The sequence below is a fragment of the Suncus etruscus genome, chromosome 5, assembly GCF_024139225.1.
Source record: "Suncus etruscus isolate mSunEtr1 chromosome 5, mSunEtr1.pri.cur, whole genome shotgun sequence".
NCBI lineage: Eukaryota > Metazoa > Chordata > Mammalia > Eulipotyphla > Soricidae > Suncus > Suncus etruscus.
The window spans coordinates 62653127-62674811 of NC_064852.1; the positions used below are offsets into that span (position 1 = coordinate 62653127).

At 37.1% G+C, this 21685-nt stretch overlaps 1 non-coding gene across 1 annotated transcript; it reads left to right on the forward strand.

The window, feature by feature from the left end:
• The first annotated feature begins 18793 nt into the window (after positions 1–18793).
• On the forward strand, positions 18794–18926 carry LOC126010024 (small nucleolar RNA SNORA51). Its single transcript, XR_007496165.1, has one exon. It is a non-coding gene; the product is annotated as a small nucleolar RNA SNORA51 (small nucleolar RNA).
• Positions 18927–21685: the final 2759 nt, after the last annotated feature.

The following is a 21685-nucleotide window of genomic DNA, read 5'->3' on the forward strand; positions in this document are numbered from 1 at the left end:
TAAAGGGTATCTAGAAATATATTTTAAAATACTTTATATTAAAAACGCAACAGTTGGGACCAGAGCAATAGTACAATGGGTAGGTTCTTGCTTTGCACATTGCTGACCAGATTAGACCCGTCACATCCCATTTGGTCCCAAGGTACCACTGGGAGTAATTCCTTAGTACAGAGCTGGAATCAACTCTTGAACATTGCAAGGTGTGGCCCCAAAACAGATAAATAATGAAAAGAATTAAAAGCTGCAGCAGTAGCATGCCCATTTATTCTACTTTTCTGCAAATAGGCACTATGTACACATCCCATTTAGATGCCTTCTGAAGCCTCTCGACACCCACTAAGATGCTCTGAAAGCTTTTCTCAGCATCTATTTGGATGTCTTTATTTCTACCATAACTCTACTAAGCTAAAAGGATTTCAAACACAGGAAATTTCAAAGATACTGAAAAAATGCTTACAAGTCTCTGTTGAAATGTTGTCAATTAGAGTTGCACGAAGCATAACAGATTGGCCAGACTTGGAAGTGTCATTTCAATGGAACCAGACACCAACCAGAGCAATGTAAGGGCCTTGAATCATCTGACACACATTTCCACAAGACATTGCTCCTCCTTCCTCTTACTGACAAAGAGAAGAGACGTTAAATCTCATTCGCTTATCCAATGAGAGGACAGATTGAGTACATATTGACACACACAAAAAATTCAAGTTACACATTCATTTGGCCCAAGATAGTTTTCCAGTCATTTCCACATATCAGTGTAAAATAAGGGGATATTTAGGGATTGGAGGGGGACTTTTTTAAGTTTGTTTTGGTTTGGGCCACACCCAGCTGTGAACAGGGTTTACTCATAATTCTGTGCTAAAGGGGATTAATATGTGGTGACAGAAACTGAACTCTAGTTAGTCACATTCAAAGCAAGTGTCCTACCCACTATACTATCACGCTGACCTCAAAATAGAAGGTTTTAGACAAACAGAATTTAGAACAATTTTTGACCAAAAAAATGAGCTATGGACATAGAAAACTCCAAGATAAAGTGAAGAATGATATAGAATAAGGAAAGAATATTTGAGATAGATTTAATTACTACATGTGCAGAGCTTAAAACATCAGAAACATATATACATATATATGTCTATAATATATATAATATAATATAATATATATATATTACAATTCAGGAGGCTAAATAGTGGATCTTGATCCATCTGAAGTTTTTAGGGAAAAAAAATTTTTCCTTGGCCTCTTGTAGCTCTTTTTATTTTTGGTTGCTGGCAATCTTGGGTGTCCCTACATGACTGCAATCTCTGCATTCTTTCTTTTGTGAACCTGTTTCCAGTCTGGCTCTTTCTAAAGATAGAAATCATTATATAGGGCTCAATCTAGTATAAGAACTATAAAATCCTCATCCTATATAATTGAACTACTATACAATCTAGTATAGAATTTGATCATAATCATGCAGGGCTTCAAGCTTTTTACACTTTACCTCTCTAACAAGTTCCTTCTATAATTCTTCTAAACTGATTTTAGATAGAAAAGTTAGATTTCTAAATTCTGAACGTACACATATTAGATATAGCACTTTTTGTACCTTTATAGTAGATTGATGTATTTTACTTGTACAAGTAGTAACTATACTCAAGTTGCTCGGGTTTAACATCATGTGGAATAAGTTGAAGTTGAATTTATTATTGGTTTAAGATTTCTATACACTGACTATATCAATTGTCAGTTGATAAAAAGCATTATGAAAAATCAGACCCAATATATAAAAGATATCCTCAAAAATAAAATTAATTTATAGTTAAATATTTTATGGGGAGAATTTTGGATGATTTAACATTTGTATAATAACTTAAACAAGGCAGTCAATTATCTATTTTACCTTATGGAGTTTAGTTAACTAAGATGCACAGAATTCTTGGATCCAGATTCTGTTCAATTAACCACTTTTTGAGCTCTCATCTTCATAGTTCAATATGACTTGATAAGTATTTTCAACACAAGAAGGTATCAAAAGGAATATATGTTCCAGGTAACTTTTATCTTGGATAAATGAGGGTCAGACACACTACAGCTGTTGGTTACTCCTTTGGAAAATGGGATCACCTATTTCCTGCTTACACTACTTTAGTTGTCGGTTTTATGAAAGCTAGTTGCCTTGATGATTAAGCAGTATTCCATCTACTTTAATTTAATATACAGAAAACTATTCTTACTCTTAAAGTTTTCTGAAGAATAATTTTCATATAATAAAACAAATCTTTCCATTTTGAGTATGTGATTGTATTCTCATCAATATAGTTATGTAGTTACCAATACCCCAATCAAATATGCAATAGAGAATAGATCCATTATTCTACAAAAGATTTCTCATGATCTTCCTATTAAACCCTCTCCATGGAAAACATTGGTCTGATACCTTTCTTTTTTTTTTTTTTTAATTTTTATTTTTTTATTTAAACACCTTGATTACATACATGATTGTTTTTGGGTTTCAGTCATGTAAAGAACACCACCCATCACCAGTGCAACATTCCCATCACCAATGTCCAAGTCTCCCTCCTACCCACCCAACCCCCGCCTGTACTCTAAACAGGCTCTCCATTTCCCTCATACATTCTCATTATAAGGAAAATTCAAAATGTAGTTATTTCTCTAACTAAACTCATCACTCTTTGTGGTGAGCTTCCTATGGTGAGCTGGAACATCCAGCTCTTTTCACTTTTGTGTCTGGAAATTATTATTGCAAGAATGTCTTTCATTTCTCTTAAAACCCATAGATGAGTGAGACCATTCTGCGTTTTTCTCTCTCTCTCTGACTTATTTCACTCAGCATAATAGATTCCGTATACATCCATGTATAGGAAAATTTCATGACTTCATCTCTCCTGACAGCTGCATAATATTCCATTGTGTATATGTACCACAGTTTCTTTAGCCATTCATCTGTTGAAGGGCATCTTGGTTGTTTCCAGAGTCTTGCTATGGTAAATAGTGCTGCAATGAATATAGGTGTAAGGAAGGGGTTTTTGTATTGTATTTTTGTGTTCCTAGGGTATATTCCTAGGAGTGGTATAGCTGGATCATATAGGAGCTCGATTTCAAGTTTTTGGAAGAATCTCCATATCGCTTTCCATAAAGGTTGAACTAGACGGCATTCCCACCAGCAGTGGATAAGAGTTCCTTTCTCTCCACATCCCCGCCAACACTGTTTATTCTCATTCTTTGTGATGTGTGCCATTCTCTGGGGTGTGAGGTGGTATCTCATCGTTGTTTTGATTTGCATCTCCCTGATGATTAGTGATGTGGAGCACTTTTTCATGTGTCTTTTGGCCATTTGTATTTCTTTTTTGTCAAAGTGTCTGTTCATTTCTTCTCCCCATTTTTTGATGGGATTAGATGTTTTTTTCTTGTAAAGTTCTGTCAGTGCCTTGTATATTTTGGAGATTATCTATATAAACATGTCTACATATCTTTAAACTCATAATTAATCATGGTAGATTTGTCATAATAGCCTCAAAACTAAAAGCAGCAGAATGTACATCAATACTGATATAGACAATTAAAATTCACTCATACTATGAAATATTGTTTCAATAAAAAGGAGTGAACTCCTGGGACTGGAAAATTAGTATAACAGGTACATTTGCCTTGCACATGGCAAACCTGAATTCAATCCCTGGCATCCCATTTAGCCCTCCAAGAATTCCAGATATGATCTCTGAGTGCAGAGCCAGTAAGAACTTTGGTGTGTTTCCCAAAGAAAACAGAATAAAAAAAAAAACCCAAATAAATAAATAAAGAAGTAAACTCCTGGTATACACAACATGGTTAAATATGAAGAAATATATTATTCTGTCAACAAATTAGTCTAAAAGAATATAGCATATATTTCTTGATTTATTCTAGACTAGGAAAGAACGTCTGTGTTGAAAGGTATCATCAATATAACCAAAGTCTCGACCGCTGTTTCTCCATTATTTCCTTATTTTGCTCCCTATGCTCTAGGGTCAAAGAATCCTTACTTTCACTACATCATTTTCTCTCCCAGTTTATTCTATACACCACAAAACATAGGAAATTTAAGGGCACTTAGGAGAAAGACCAGGAACAAATAGAAAAAAACAAAAACCAGAATCACTGAGGATTTGATACAAGTAGATTTACCCATTGAACATGACATCTGAGCTAACTTGAAAAGTAAAATGTGACTGAGCTGGGCCAAAAAAAAAAAAAATCACACAATGGATGTAGAGAGGAAATTATACTGGGCAGTGGAAATGTTATGAGCAAAAGCTGAAAGATGAGAGAGTGACTCATTTAATCTTTTCTCTATTTACCTACTAATAACTGTTACCCATAAAAGCACTTGAAAGTTAAACCACTTCTTAGACAATACCTAATTTTTAAGTATTCAGAAAGATTGTTCACTCCACAACACTCCAATAAATATTTCATAAGATGGGAAGTTTAAACATTATGGTTTCAGGCAAAGACTCACTAGCCAATTTACTTGACACAACAGTTTTTAGTTAGAGATCAGTAAAAGCCATGTAAAATTCATATGTGAATAAACTCAAATTTTTTCTTAATTACTTTAAGTAATATAGATGAAGAAGTAGCATCATCTATGTTTCAGTCTGTTAGGAAGGTGTTATTTCCACTAGAATCTGTGCACTATTATAATAAGCATTTATTTAAATATTTTTCTGGCTATTATATTTTACTAAGTGAGGATTGAGTGCAGGAAAGCCATAGATTTCCAAGAGTTATAAAATAGAAAATAATAAATATATGTCCTAGAGAATGAATCATTGACCTCTAGCTATACCACCTACGCTCAAGTCTTTTTTTTCTTAATTTTTGAATAAAGTACATTATTTACTTTAAAATGGCCATTATTACTTAAATAAAACCAAGGTTCACTTTCCAGTTATTTTTCCTAGTAGTGAAACTTGGATAGTAAAATGTAGTATGATTTTTCCGATGGAAATAATGGTACTCTTTTCTTTATTAAAAAACTTCTCTCCTAGAGACGGAGTTTTAGGGAACAAATCCAAGATGTCAGCAAGAAATGGGTATAAGCTGTCTAATTCAAATCAGAAACACATAAATTATGCCACCTCTGTAATGGAATTCCAATTGTGCATGTCTCTCCAACAGTTTAAGCAGATTCAATACAAAAGTCTCTCTACTCTAGAAACTGTTAACCTTTTCCCAGGAGGACTTACTCCAACATCTTGCTTACATCCCATTGATTGCATCTGGTCCCATTTCTCAACCCAGTCCAATTGAGGAGGCTGTTTTCTATGAATGTTATTTTCTCACCAGGGTAAAAAGGAATAACATATCAGACAGGTGTAAATCTCTATAGAAGTTTGGAGGAGAAAAAAAGTATTAATTCTCTCAGGGTCATTTGCATAAATATATATTTTTGTATATATACATATATATCCATTTTTTTAGTCCTACAACTCTTGGTTTGTCACATTAGAGCTTCCTCTAACCTTCCTCATATTTAGTAGTTGTGATCTACATATCTCCCTCGATTTCTTATCCTTCATCTATGGCCAAATGATCTTACCAATCACTCACATAATGTCATTTATTCCTATCTCCCTTATCATGAGGTTTCCACCTCTTGCCTATTTGAAAATTTAAAATTTATATATCCAATAATATAATTATCTTCTCTATAGTTCTCTCTCTCTCTTTTTTTTTTTTTTTTTTTTTTTTTGGTTTTTCGGGCCACACCCGTTTGATGCTCAGGGGTTACTCCTGGCTAAGCACTCAGAAATTGCCCCTGGCTTGTGGGGACCATATGGGATGCTGGGGGAATGAACTGCAGTTCTTCCTTGGTAGCGCTTGCAAAGCAGACACCTTACCTCTAGCTCAGGGGTCTCAAACTCACGTTCCTCGGGCCGTTTGCGGCCCTCCGTACAACATTTTGTGGCCTGCGGCCAGCCTTCAAATATTGCAGTATTCGCAATTATTCGCTTACCGAATAATCGCAATAAAAATCGCATTAGTAAAAAAAAATCGCATTAAACATTTGCATACCCAGAACAGTTCTGTTTGGGATATGCAAATGTTTAATGCGATTTTTTGTGATTTTTTTCTTACTAATGCCATTTTTTTTTTCGCCCGCCCGCTCCCAAGATGCAACTACGAGCTTTTTAACTGCAGCAACTTTAATATACGCTATTGGAGCTGGAATTACCGCGGCTGCTGGCACCAGACTTGTCCTCCAATGGATCCTCCTTAAAGGATTTAAAGTGGACTCATTCCAATTACAGGGCCTCGAAAGAGTCCTGTATTGTTATTTTTCGTCACTACCTCCCCGGGTTGGGAGTGGGTAATTTGCGCGCCTGCTGCCTTCCTTGGATGTGGTAGCCGTTTCTCAGGCTCCCTCTCCGGAATCGAACCCTGATTCCCCGTCACCCGTGGTCACCATGGTAGGCATGGCAACTACCATCGAAAGTTGATAGGGCAGACATTCGAATGGGTCGTCGCTGCCACGGAGGGCGTGGGATCGGCTGGAGGTTATCTAGAGTCACCAAAGCCGCCGGCCCCGCCCCACGGCTGGAGCCGAGGGGAGGCTGACCGGGTTGGTTTTGATCTGATAAATGCACGCATCCCCCCGCGAAGGGGGTCAGCGCCCGTCGGACTAATGCCATTTTTTAAATATAATTTTTATTTTGATCATAGTGGCTTACATATTGTTGACAATAATATTTTAGGTAAATATTTACATAAAATCAGGGGGGATTCCCATCACCAAATTGTCCTCCCTACACCTCCGTTTTTGTCCTACTTCCCATATCCTCTTCCCTCACCCCCAGGGCTGCTAGAATATGTGGTCCCCTATGTACCTATCCTACTACATAGTAGTCTTGCACCTGTTTGGTCTTGGTGCCTCCCTTATTTCCTCCTCTAATTGGGAGGCAGGACTAGCTAGTTCATGTTGCGTAGTTTTGTTTGAAGAAGAGAAAAGTAATAAACTGGGGTAAAAGTCTAATACTCCGAAAATGGGCGGAATCCTTCTAGAGGCTCTCATCATCGATTTGAGAGATGAAGGAGAAAAAGAAGATGAAACATTCCACCCTTACAAAAAGAAGTGTCAAATATCCAGTGAGGACTCCAACAATAATGATAAGCACCACAAAAACAAACAAAAAAAACAAAACAAAAACAAAAACAAAACAAAAAAAATGCCATGGTCTTGAGATAAGAAACATGACATAGCACATAAAGAAAAAAAAGAAAAGCAGAGAAAGAAATAGGTATAACTGGGGACAACAAGTTCAATAACCACACCCAAACAGAGAAATCGACCAAAAATAGATAGGTAAATAAAAAAATAATAATAATAAATGAAGATAAAAAATAATATCTAAAAAATAAACAATGTTTTGTGCTGTTTGCTTTTTTGTTTTTTCCCTCCTGCCCTGACACAGTAAATATTGGGGTCATTCGAAAAGGAATTCACTTGGCCTAAGAGATATGGGGTTTCTCCGTCCTTAGAGTATATTGTCATGGAATTAACTATAGACTCTGTTCAGGATCATTTACTCTCTCGGTGGTGCCTTTCTAATGTTTGGAAGACTTGTTCTGCCCTGGGTGATACAATCAGACTAATGCCATTTTTATTGCGAATATTCGGTAAATGAATAATCGCGAATACTTTGCACCTAGCACAAACGTCATTTCCACTGCTCCTGCCCACTGTCCCTTGCATTATCGGAGGCCTAAGGGAGAGAAGGGAGAGAAGCTTATTACAGAATTAGATTTTGTCATACCTTCATCATGACTTCATCGAAGCCTGCAGTGAAGAGAAAGATTGATGACGAGCACAGACAATTTCAGGAAAAGTGGGAGACGTAGTATTTCTTTGTTGAGCACAGGGGCATCCCTACAAGTCTTATTTGCTCAGAGAAAGTTGCAGTGCACAAGGAATACAACTTGAAACGCCATTATTCAACTAAACATGCTGAAGAATATCAGCAAAATATCAAGGAAATGAGAGAGCCAAGCGAGTTGCCAGTCTTAAAGCATGTCTAATAAGGCAACAAGATTTCTTCAAGAAAGCAACCAAAGAGAATGTTGCATCAGTCCAAGCTAGTTATGTGGTTAGTGAGATGATTGCTAAGGCAGGGAAACCATTCACAAAAGGAGAGTTTGTTAAAAAAAAATGCATGTTACAGGCTGCAAGTATTATTTGTTCAGAAAAGAAAGGTCAGTTTAGCAAAATCAGCCTTTCTGCCAACACTGTGGCAGAGCACATTTCTGACATGTCAAGTGACATTTGTCATCAACTGTGTGAGAAAGCCAAATGTTTTGATGCATACATGCATACTCAGTTGTTCTTGATGAGGGCACAGATATAACAGACACTGCTCAGCTCACAATTTATGTCAGTGGTGTTGATTGCAATTTTGAATTGACAGAGGAGCTGCTCACAATAATTCCAATGCATCACCAGACCACCGCTAATGAGATATTTCGGCATCTGTGTGATGCCATTGAGAATGCAGGTTTGCCATGAAGAGGTTTGTTGGAATAATAACCAATGGAATGCCATCGATGACAGGGAGGAAAAATGGACTGGTGGCACTTGTTCAAAAAATGTGAAGAGGAGGTATAGAGAAGGCCATTGCTCTTCACTGCATTATCCATCAGAAGGCCCTTTGCCTGCCGTGTGACAATGTGATGTCTGTTGTTGTGAAATGCATCAACCAAATTAGATCCAGGGGCTTAAAGCACAGGAGGTTCCATGCTTTTTTTAGAGGAAATGGAGTCAGAGTATGGAGATGTATTCTATTTCACCGAGGTATTTTGTCTCAGCAGGGAAAATGTCCTGAAAAGATTTTTTGAGTTGAGAGAAGAAGTGAAAGCCTTCATGGAAAAGGATGGGAATGCTGTTTCTGAGTTGAGTGATCACAAATGGCTCATGGACTTAGCTTTTCTTATTGACATCACACATAAGCTGAATGTACTAAATAAGATGTTAAAAGGCCCGGGGCAGCTTATCAGTGCTGCCTATGACAACTTGAGAGCATTCTCCACAAAACTTGTGTTATGGAAATCCCAGCTCTCTCAGACAAACCTTTGCCATTTCCCAGAATGCAAGGAACTTGTGGATGCAGGCATTCCATTCAGTGGTGAGAAATATGTTGATGCTATTTTTAAGTTATAGAAGGAATTTGATCACAGATTTGCAGACTTCAAAAAGCACAGAGCCACTTTCCAAATTTTTGTGGACCCCTTTTCTTTTGATGTGCAAGATGCCCCTCCTGTGCTTCAATGGAGCTCATTGACCTGCAACGCAACTCTTATCTCAAAGCCAAGTTCAGGGAGATTAGTGGAAAAGCAGACATTCATGAGCAATTTTTGAGAGAATTGACCCTCCCCCCGAGCTTTCCCAAATGTTCAAGAGCACCATGTGCCTTTTTGGGAGCACATATTTGTGTGAAAAATTATTCTCCACATTGAACTTCAATAAGTCAAAGTACAGGTCTAGACTTAATGATGATCATCTGAGGGTCTCAACTGCTTCCTCTCTAAAGCCAAATGTGGTTCAGATTTCTGAGAAGAAGAGCTGTCAAGTCTCTGGCAGCAAGGAATAGGCAAAAAATGCCATGTTCAGAAGAATTGTTCATGATTTTCACTCAATGTTCTATTCATGTTCAGAAGAAATAATTAAAACTGTTAATAATGACGTTTGAGGACCTTTTTTTGGGAAATCCCTTATGTGGCCCTGCCTCACCCCGACTTTGCTTCCTGCAGCCCCCAGGTAAATTGAATTTGAGACCCCTGCTCTAATGCCACCTCGCCGACCCCTTCTCTGTAGTTCTTTGTACTTATATAATAAATATAAATTTGCCTTGTATTATTCTACAAAGTTCTCATTTTGACTCCCCAAAGAGACTATGGTTTGCATCCCAATGTTGCCCTACCCAGCATTTATCATGTATAGGAGATGCTAGCAAATTGTATTCCCATGTACAGCCTATATATTGTCTGCTGCAATAACAATAAGCTTTTTGGCTTCATTTTAACTCTACAGGACTCAGTTTATTCCATTATAGGATAAAGACATAAAGGGTATACTTGAAGTCTATTCTACTTTGAAAGCCTTGTTTTCAATAACAACTTATTAAGACATCACTTGCAAGGGGTTGGCTACTAATTTTGACTTTAATGATAAAAATATCTTTTAGCTCTTCATTTACATAATGTAGTCTACATGCTCTAAAAGCTAGTCCTTAAAATCTACCAGGATCTATGGACCACATCTACTTGTAGCTGAGTCCTATCTCTACCTTTATCAATGCTATCTCTCAAACATACACACTTGCATAAACATACACACACACTACTTGATCTCTCACCTAGAACACATCTTTTATTTAATAATTATTGAAAGAATAACTTAAAATATATGTACTTGGGGGCCAGAATAATAGCACAGCTGGTAGAGCATTTGCTTTGCATGCAACTGACCCAGTTTGATCCCGACATCCCATATGGTTCCCAGGCCTGCTAGGAGTGATTTCTGAGCGATTTATGAGTGCTCAGTATACCCTGAGCACCACCGGTTCTGGTCCCAAAACAAACAAGCAAACAAATAACAACAACAACAACAACTAAAGTTGTATATGTGTACTTGGCAAACACATAGGATGAAGCAAAATATTCAGACAAGGGAAAATGGAAGATATTATGCCAATGCACAGGAAGTCTAGACGTGTAAAAATCAAAATATTTGAGCTAGTCTAGAGAGGAACGTCGCTAGGGGCAATGACCTGAAATCAAGCAGAGGAAATGTGGAGTTGAGCAGGAAATTTCCCAGTTGGCCTGTTACACCGGGCTTGACAGCCCCAAGGAGCTAGTGGAAGCTAGTGTCATTAAAAAGCTTTTTCAGTTATACACTACTAATGGGAATAATCCCACTTTACTGGGATTAGAGAATGTCTTTTAGATTTGACAGCCTAAACCTTTTTCATTTTCAGGTGAGAACACTGGGTCTCCAAAAAGGGAAATCAACCTATGCAGGATCACAGAGTTGTACTTGAACTCCTACACTGACTCCAGTTCCCCAACAAATTCATCTCCCTGACCTTTCTTCACAATGATCTGCAGAACATATGCTTTACAGGCCCTTTTTACTTACTGTCTAGAAAACATCAGGCTTGTCTAACCATTTGTTTTCTCTTGAAATCCCACTCCTTCTTGGGCTGCCACAGTCCTGATTGCCAGCTTTCATTCTGCTTCTCTAGTAATTTCTTGTGGTTCCTGGATTGGACTATCAAGAGACTCATTTCATGTTCTATCTATGTAAGACAACCATAAATCTGTACCCTAAATCCTAACTTTGCATCCCAACCTCCTGTTGTCTAATCAGGCTATTTGCCCCATGAACAATTCTTTAGTAGTCTTATGAAAAAATTCAAGAGGGCAGGTCCATCCCAAACCCACACATGCTGTTCTCCCTCCATCCTTCTCTATTTACCAATAATATCACAGTCTCCTATACCCAAACAATAATCATGAACATCATCCCTGACACCAAAATCTGCCTTTCCAAGCCATGACCATATTATTATTTGTTCAACCCTCAAATCACCTGACTTCCCTTCATTTTCACACAAACACCCCAATACATCCCATCACCCTCTACCTGTGCCTCTGTAAGAGCCTACTTACTACTGACACTGTATTTCCCTTTTAGCACCTAGTTCTTGTCCAGAGTGATCAGTTCTAACTATCATCATCATAGTGGATCCTTCTCTATCCACTGTATTCATGGCTCTTTGTGGCAAGCTTCCTACCATAGACTGGTCCTCTTGGCCCTCTTTCTGGATATTGTTACCATACTACTTTTTATTTTTCTTATATGACAGAAACTCAATCATGAACAATTTTGTAACTAAGGAGCTTAAAAGTCAAAAGACCTGTTCTGTCTGGCCCCCTTTTCATACTTCTTCCACTTTATCTTGTAAAATCCCATTCTCCTTCCCCAACAGACACACACACATCCAGACACACATATACACACAGACACAGACACACGCACACACACACATACACACACACACACACACACACACACACACACACACACACACACACACACTCAGGCTCATGCAGCCTTAACTGCTCCAGACACCTTTACTTCTTTAACTCTTCTTTAAATGTAATATATCTTTTTTGCCTGGAGTGTCTACAAGCAGCAATTCCTCCCCCACCTCTTCAGCCCTAAGGACTCCAATGTCTGCAACTATCACATCCTATAGCAGCATCTTCCCTTAAATACCACCCCAAATCTCAAAGAGGCTCCATTCCCAGCTTACTTGCTCGTATTGCTCTCTCTTCCTTTATCCTCATGTCACACTAGTGATGGAAAATGATTCATGCCACTTACAGACCCTTATAGATACAAAGTTTTAGGAGGACAGTGGCATGTCTACCTGGAGTAAGCTCAGATCACAGAAAATAACAGGGCCTCAATCAGCCTTTTTGAACTGCTGAGCTAAGAAAAGGCTGCATACATGTTTCCAAGCAGGAGAATGGTTAAATGGGCAAATGTGTGCAGGAGAATGGTTAAATGGGCATTGAGAATGCAGTGAAAGAAGCTAAGCAGATCTCTAACTAAGATGCTTAGTAAGTGTGGGTTTGATCTTAGTAAGCTAATTGTAATGGTGGGTTAGAAACTAGAAAAGCTACACTCAGGGAATGATCAGGACCCAATGGTGCTGTAGGACCCAATAGCTTTCTGCCTGGGATAAGCTTAGTCAATGTGCTCAAACAGGAACTAAACTGAAAGCTATAAAATAAAAGGTCAGAGTTTACTGATAGGAAAAGTCCCTCTCCCACCTACCAACCTGCATCTTTCTTCTGCTTGCAATTGCATGTTCATGGTAGCTTTCTCATCCTCTTTAAGCCCCAGTTTAAATTCCACCTATAAATGGAAACTAGGATTACCACAGCAGTCTGTGTATGGAGCAGTTTTATAGTCCATGATTCACAGTTTGGAGGTAAGAAGATGCTATAAGGGGACTATGGAGAGATAAAGGGTGGGATGGGGATAGGGTAGATTGCACAAGAGATATGGGGGAGGAGCTTGCAAGAGTTGGGAAGTTTTATGCAAAAGCAGAAACCCAAATATAAAGGAAGTCACCTGGGACTTACCCTAAATGAATCTGGCAGTGGTTTAGTTGTAGAAAATTCAAGTTCTCTTAATACCATAGATAATCTGGATGTCAAAATCCATAGGGACTTTGGGACCTAGTGAGATGAGGTCCAGGACAGAAGAGCTGCCAAAGATGCAGTTCTTCAAAAGCAACCAGAACTCACCTGGATTTGGGACTGTAGTCTCCCTGCCACGGCTCTGCTCAAGCTGAACCCCCTGTGGGACACTCTCAAAGCTCTTGCTCTAATTACCGCTTTCTTTAACAGCCTCCTTTCTCTCCCCAGCTCCTAGTCCCAGGGCTGGCTGCTTGGTAACACCGAATCTTCCCCAACTTCTCTTAGGTTTCTGCTAAAATTTACTGGGAAGAAAGTTTGTATTAACCCTAATTTGCATAACCCAGTATTTGCTCTTTGCAGGAATTCTCGAATTCTTCCCATTCAAGAAGCTTCTCTTAGCATAGTGTTAAAATAAAGAGTGTTATATACTCCCTCTTGTATAAGAAGGAAAGCACAGAATTTTCTTCTTCCAATGTCGCCAGGAATTCACACATCATAGGCAGAGTCTGATTTTTATTTGTAGCAATACCTTACATTCCATGTTCCCAGTCACATCCAATGTCTACCTTTTTCCCACTCCCTTCCTGTATGTCCACTCCTACTTCTAGTTTCTCTGATGGACTCTGCAATAGATACAAGTTGAGGCTCTTTACTTGAGATTTTCCAATAACTAACATTTCAGTTCATGCATAAGAAAAAGTGTCGCATTCTGCAGTCAGACAAGCAAATAACCAAAACCAGATGGACATAGAAATTACTTGAAGTCTCTGAGTTATTGCAACCCTTGAGGATTTAAAAAAAAAAAGGGTATTTCCTATTGTATTTTCTTAACCTCAGACCATATTGATCTGGCATCAGTTTCCTCACCTCTTTCAATGAGTCAATGCATGTCAGGGTTAAGACACACATGCTATATTTCTGTGGCCTAAAAGCAAATCTCCCTTTTACAATTTCTTGTGCCAGCAACAGCAAGCAAAACAATCTCATTCTATTTCCCCATGTACAAAATGGGTTTGCTGTTATTGTTATTAAGTACTGACTTAAAGTCGTTGATAAGTTTTTGAACACAGACTTTAATCTAAACAATATAGAAAAAGTAGAGCCTCAAAAAATATCATATAGGTAGAAATGTTTTTTTTTTTCCTGTCAACATTATAAAGAAATTACATTATTCTTAGACCTATTGTTCTCACTGGGATGGTTGTGGTAATTGCATTAATATAGTCATAACAATGTTAGGAGTATCAGTCATAATTTTCAGTGTATCTGCATCCACACTGTTCCCAGCTTTTCATAAGCAATAAATGTTCCTAATTTTTTGGTGGAAGAATTCCCGGTTGTGCTTGAGAGACTGGGAGCCATCCCAAGAAATACTTAAACTGATACTGATGTAGGATCTGACAATGCAGCACTAGAATTTACCAGGCTCAGTTTTGTAAGAAGTTGTAGAGGTCATGAAGTACTCTGACTAAATTTGGGTTCTTCTGTATGCAAGACATGCACCCCATCCCTTTGATCATCTCCCTGTCTGCCATTCTCATTCCTCTTAAACCTACATTGTTATATGTCAATATCATCTTCTATAAAAGATGCACACACATTCCATCCTAGAAAGTTACCATACACTTGCTACTTAGAGTGTGGTCATCAAGGCAGCAGCTGTAATGCCACTCAGAAGAGTTTCTTGTGAAATTCTTAAAAAGTTAAGAAGATGCCCATGATTCCTATGTACATGTCTACAAAAAGTGTTCAAGGAGACTATTCCTAGGAATGTAGAAATGGTGAAAAAAAATATTGGGAATTCAATGGCATTACATGTCTCTTCATTACACTTATTTAACTATTGCCTGGTAAGTACATCAAGAAATACAAAGTGGAACAAGGAATGTCTCTTAAACAAGTGGTGCTAGGAAAACTGGCCAACTACGTGCAAAAATGAACTCAGGCCTCTCCTTAATACTATGAGAAAAGGTAAAATCAATATGTATTTTAAAAAAAACCTTGATATCAGACCTGAAGCTATAAGGTACATAAAGGAAAACATAGGTAGAATACTCCATGACATGAAGCTAAAGGCACCTTCAAGAATGAAACACCACTGGCCAAGCAAGTGGAAGCAAAGACAAACAAATGGGACTACATTAAACTCAGAAACTTCTGCATCTTAAGGGAAATAGTGACTAGGATAAAGTGCTACCATAAAATAGGAGAAATTTTTTACTCAATACCCGGCAGATAAGAGGTTAATATCTGAGATATACAAGGTTCTGGTTAAACTTTACAAGAAAAAATTTATCTAACATCAAAAAAATGGGAAAATAAATGAACATACATTTTCTCAAAACCCATAGATGAGTGAGAAATAACAGATGTCCAAAAGTGCATTAAAAATGCTCCTCATCACTAATCATCAGGAAGATGCAAATCAAAAAAATCAATATATCATTTCACATCATAGAGACTGGCACATATCACACACACACAAAAAAAAAAAAACAATAACAACCAGTGCTGGCATGTATGTGGGGAAAAAAGGGACTCTCATTAATTGCTAATGGAAAATTATGGATATTCCTCAAAAAGCTAAAAATTGAGCTTTCATATGATCTTTTAATACTATTCCTAATGATATACCCCAGAAATACAAAAGCACAGTAAAAAATACCCTCTGCATTTCTATATTTAGCATAGTGCTATTTACAATAGCCAGTATCTGAAAACAACACAGTGCCCAACAACAGATGAGTAGCTAAAGAAACTGTAGTATATCTACACAATAAAATACTATACAGCTGTTAGGAAAATAAATCAAGTCATAAAATTTACTTAGACATGTTTGGACATGGAGACTATAATGCTGAGTAAAGTGAGCCTAAGGGAAAGAGATAAACAGAATAATCTCATTCATTTGTGGGATATAAGAAAAACAAGAGATAGTACCATGATAGTACATACCCAGGGAGGATAGAGACAAAGGTCAATAAGTCCAGCCCAGGGTAGAAAGTTCACTACAAAGAGTGATGAGTAGGGTCTACTAGGTGGGAAGGTAGGGGGAGAGAGAGAAGGTAGGAGGGGAGAGAGGAAGAGAGAGAGAGAGAGAGAGAGAGAGAGAGAGAGAGAGAAAGAGAGAGAGAGAGAGAAAGAGAGAGAAGAGAGAGGCAAATAGCCTTCCCTAGAAGAATGGGAGGGAAACAGGAACATCAGAGCCATGAGTAGCCCCTGAGCACTGCCAGGTATGACCTAAAAAATAAAATAAAATAAACAAACAAAACCAAGAAGGGTGTGTTGATGAAGGATGGTGTACATTGTATGACTGAAACCCAGCAAAAAAACATTTTGCAACCACTGTGCTTAAATAAAGCAAATAAAAAATTAAAATAAATGGTTTCCATAGTAAGTAAAAAAAAAAATAGGGACTGTCTGGTCATGGATTGCTGTGCTTGTAAACTTACTGATTATTTAAAAATGCATACCAAAATGAACCATTAAAAGATAATGAGGAGGGGCCGGGCGGTGGCGCTGGAGGTAAGGTGCCTGCCTTGCCTGCGCTAGCCTAGGACGGACCGCAGTTCGATCCCCCGGCGTCCCATATGGTCCCCCAAGAAGCCAGGAGCAACTTCTGAGCGCATAGCCAGGAGTAACCCCTGAGCGTCACAGGGTGTGGCCCAAAAAAAAAAAAAAAAAAAAAAAAAGATAATGAGGAAACCTGAATAAGTATTGCATGAATTCCTTATAGTCATGCTATATTTGTTTTAGTATTGTTGAGAAACACAAAATTCAAATGAAAATAAAACTTGCTTGTAATTCCTTCATCCAAATATAGTGGTGTTTTTTGTCTTTTGGGGGGTTTGGATTATACCCAACTGTGCTCAGGGACAGGGATGGAATTAGGTTCCAGGATCAGTTTCATTCAAAGCAAGCATTTTATCTACTTTACTATCTCTCCAGCCTCTAGTGATAGTGTTTAATCATTGGGAATATTTTTCCACAATTTTATTGCCTATATTCACACACAATACTATACATATATATGTGCAGCATATTTTCTGTTTTGTTAAATTCTCCACAGTTTATATATACATGTACACACATATGTACTTTTAACAAAATCAAGAACATATTGTATGTGCAATTTTGTATTATTCTATTTAACTTAGAAAATTTGATTATATTGAATGTAATATTTATCTAAATATTTACCATTTCTTATTATCTGTGTATCCCTTCTCTTTTGTAAGTGTGCATGAAATTTTATAAGGTTATATTTCAAAACAATTTCTTCAGCACTTTAAGAATTAAAGATGTTTAAATAAATTATTTAAAAAGAAAGAACTTGAAAGTCATGTACACAGTCAAAAATTATACCTGAGCCTTTTAGCCATTTGTATTTTTTTTTGTCAAAGCGTCTGTTCATTTCTTCTTCCCATTTTTTGATGGAGTTAGATTTTTTTTCTTGTAACGTTCTGTCAGTGCCTTGTATATTTTGGATATTAACCCCTTATCTGATGGGTATTGGGTGAAAAGTTTCTCCCACTCAGTGGGTGGCTCTTGTATTCTGGGCACTATTTCTTTTGAGGTACAGAAGCTTCTCATCTATAGTCCCATCTATTTATTTCTGCTTTCACTTGTTTGGAGAGTACTGTTTTCTCTTTAAAGATACCTTTAGTCTCAGTGACATGGAGTGACATCACTAATCATCAAGGAGATGCAAATCAAAACAATTATGAGGTACCATCTTATGCCACAGAGATTGGCACACATCAGAAAGAATGAGAACAATCAGTGCTGGCAGGGATGTGGAGAGAAAGAAACTCTTATTCACTGCTGGTGGGAATGCTGTCTGGTCCAACCTTTGTGGAAAGCGATATGGAGATTTCCCCAAAAGCTGGAAGTTGAATTCTCATACGATCCAGCTAAACGACTTCAAGGGATATATCCTAGGAACACAAAAATACAATACAAAAATCCCTTCCTCACACCTATATTTATTGCAGTGTTGTTTACAATAACCAGACTCTGGAAACAGCCTACATGCCCCTCATTAGATGAATGGCTAAAGAAACTATGGTACATATACACAATGGAATATTATGCAGCCATCAGAAGAGATGAAGTCATGAAATTTTCCTATACATGATGTATATGGAATCTATTGTGCTGAGTGAAATAAGTCAGAGGGAGAGAGATAAATACAGAATGGTCTCACTCATCTATGGGTTTTGAGAAAAATGAAAAACATCTGTGTAATGATTCTCAGAGACAAAAAAGAGGAGGACTGGAGGGTCCAACTCCTGACATGAAGCTCACCACAGGGATCGTTTAGTGCAGTCACAGAAATAATTACACTGAGAACTATCATAACAAAATGTGACTGAATGAGGGAAGTAGAAAGCCTGTCTAGAGTACAGGCCTGTGTGGGGTGGGAAGAAAGGACACTTGGGATATTGGTCATGGGAATGTTGCACTGGTGACGAATTATATTTTACATAAATATTATATATATTAAAAACTCAAAAAAAAAGAAAAGAAAAGATAAGGCCTCCCAATTCTTACCACAGGCTGTGTTCTTTACACTGACAGTATAGAAAGAGGAGGTACAGTAAATGCACCCCATACACACCTCAACCCAGGTCCTTTGCCTGGTTTGTATTGTGAATTGGGGGACAAAAAAAAAGAAATTATATCTGAGACAAATTGTGTCACATTATGTCCTAACAGTATATAAAAGTGCCTGCTTAATCGCAGCTTATTTGTGTTAGTGGAGTATTTTTTTTTCCTATAGGAAAGAGGATAGGCATTTAGCTCTTGAGCTATTTTTTTATCTCATTGACTAATAGTAAGAAGACGTTTTTAATAAGTATGTCATTTTCAGTCTGTTCAATTCATTCACTAATTATATAACCATATTCTATGCCTAGGTATTTAACATTTTAATGTTTTATTAATTTAAGAGCTTTTCTTTACACATAAGTTCAAACTTTTCAATATTGTTGTAAATAATGTATTTTAATTATCATTGGCATTTTGTATTTATACTAAACAAATTTATCCTTTTTTTGTTTTCTTTTACATTGGAAGATTCCTGTGGACCTCAAATAAATTCATTTTTCATGTTATCTATGTAAAGAGGAATAGAGAAAAGCACAGAGAGATAGATAGATGATAGATAGGTAGATAGATAATTAATAGATGATGATGAAGATCGATCAATTGGTAGATGATAGATAGATAGATAGATAGATAGATAGATAGATAGATAGATAGATAGATAGATAGATAGATAGATAGATAGATAGATAGATAATGGATATTTGGCCCAATCAGAATTCAGTCTGTTATGTCTGTTATGTTATGGTAAATGTGACATGATTTTCTTCTTTCAGAAAGCCGCAAGATTTATTATTGGTATAACCTAAGTGAAAAGACCAGGAAATTTTCAGAATGATTACTTTGAATTTTTTTATTACTTTGAATTTTTAATCTGAATGTTTGAATTTAATCTTGAGTACATGCAAATATTCAGTAAAGTAAGGTACTTCTCTGTATTTTTATATATTTGACCATATCCTTCTTTCAGATGAACTTTAGAATCATTTTTCCACGTTCTAAAAGATCTATTTCTCAATTCAGATATATTTTGAAAGTAATAAACATTTTAACAATATCAAATTTCCCACCCATTTTTATTCAAAAGAAATATTTATTCAGAACCTTTACATGATTCCATGAAACTATATTTTTTTCTCCTTAGAGAGTCCAGACATATCTTGTAACTTTTAAACTTGCCTATTCTGCTTTCCATTCCTTTAAGAACTTTTAAAATTGGGCCCGAAGAGATAGCACAGTGGCATTTGCCTTGCAAGCAGCCGATCCAGGACCAAAGGTGTTTGGTTCGAATCCCGGTGTCCCATATGGTCCCCTGTGCCTGCCAGGAGCTATTTCTGAGCAGACAGCCAGGAGTAACCCCTGAGCAACGCCGGGTGTGGCCCAAAAACCAAAAAAAAAAAAAAAAAAAGAACTTTTAAAATTATATTATATTTTTAATCAGCTGTTGTTGGCATTTGGGAAATTTAGTGTTGCTGCCTATTTATCTTGTATCAGATAATTTTGCAGAACTTTTATATCAATTAATAAAGATTTTCTGCCAACTCTCCAGGGTTTTCTAGGCATGCAATCAAATAATTTATAAATATCAATAAATGGCCTCTCCTTTTAAAAGTATTTTTTGATTTCTGTGGTATATGCTAAAGATTTATAGTAATAGCCAGTATCCTTATTTCTGTATTAAGAAAATAAAAATAATTCTTGTATCTCACCACTAAATACAGTATATTATGTTGATTTGCATTATGGATTCTTTTTTATATATATTTTATTTAAACACCTTGATTACATACATAATTGTGTTTGGGTTTCAGTCATGTAAAGAACACCACCCATCACCAGTGCAACATTCCAATCACCATTGTCCCAAATCTCCCTTTTTCCCACCCGACCCCAGCATGTACCCTAGACAGGCTTTCCATTTTCCTCATACTTTCTCATTATTAGGACAGTTCAAAATGTAGTTATTTCTCTAACTAAACGCATCACTCTTTATGGTGAGCTTCCTAAGGTGAGCTGTAACTTCCAGCTCTTTTCTCTTTTGGGTTTGAAAATGATTATTACAAGAATGATTTTCATTTTTCTTAAAACCCATAGATGAGTGAGACCATTCTGCGTTTCTCTCTCTCTCTCTCTGACTTATTTCACTCAGCATAATAGATTCCGTGTACATCCATGTATAGGAAAATTTCATGACTTCATCTCTCCTGACAGCTGCATAATATTCCATTGTGTATATGTACCACAGTTTCTTTAGCCATTCATCTGTTGAAGGGCATCTTGGTTGTTTGCAGAGTCTTGCTATGGTAAATAGTGCTGCAATGAATATAGGTGTAAGGAAGGGGTTTTTGTATTGTATTTTTGTGTTCCTAAGGTATATTCCTAGGAGTGATATAGCTGGATCATATGGGAGCTCGATTTCCAGTTTTTGGAGGAATCTCCATATCGCTTTCCATCAAGGTTGAACTAGACGGTATTCCCACCAGCAGTGGATAAGAGTTCCTTTCTCTCCACATCCCCGCCAACACTGTTTATTCTCATTCTTTGTGATGTATGCCATTCTATGTGGTGTGAGGTGATACCTCATTATTGTTTTGATTTGCATCTCCCTGATGATTAGTGATATGGAGCATTTTTTCATGTGTCTTTAGGCCATTTGTATTTCTTCTTTGTCAAAGTGTCTGTCCATTTCTTCTCCCCATTTTTTGATGGGATTAGATTTTTTTTTTTTGTAAATTTCTGTCAGTGACTTGTATATTTTGGAGATTAGCCCCTTATCTGATGGGTATTGGGTGAATAGTTTCTCCCACTCAGTGGGGGGCTC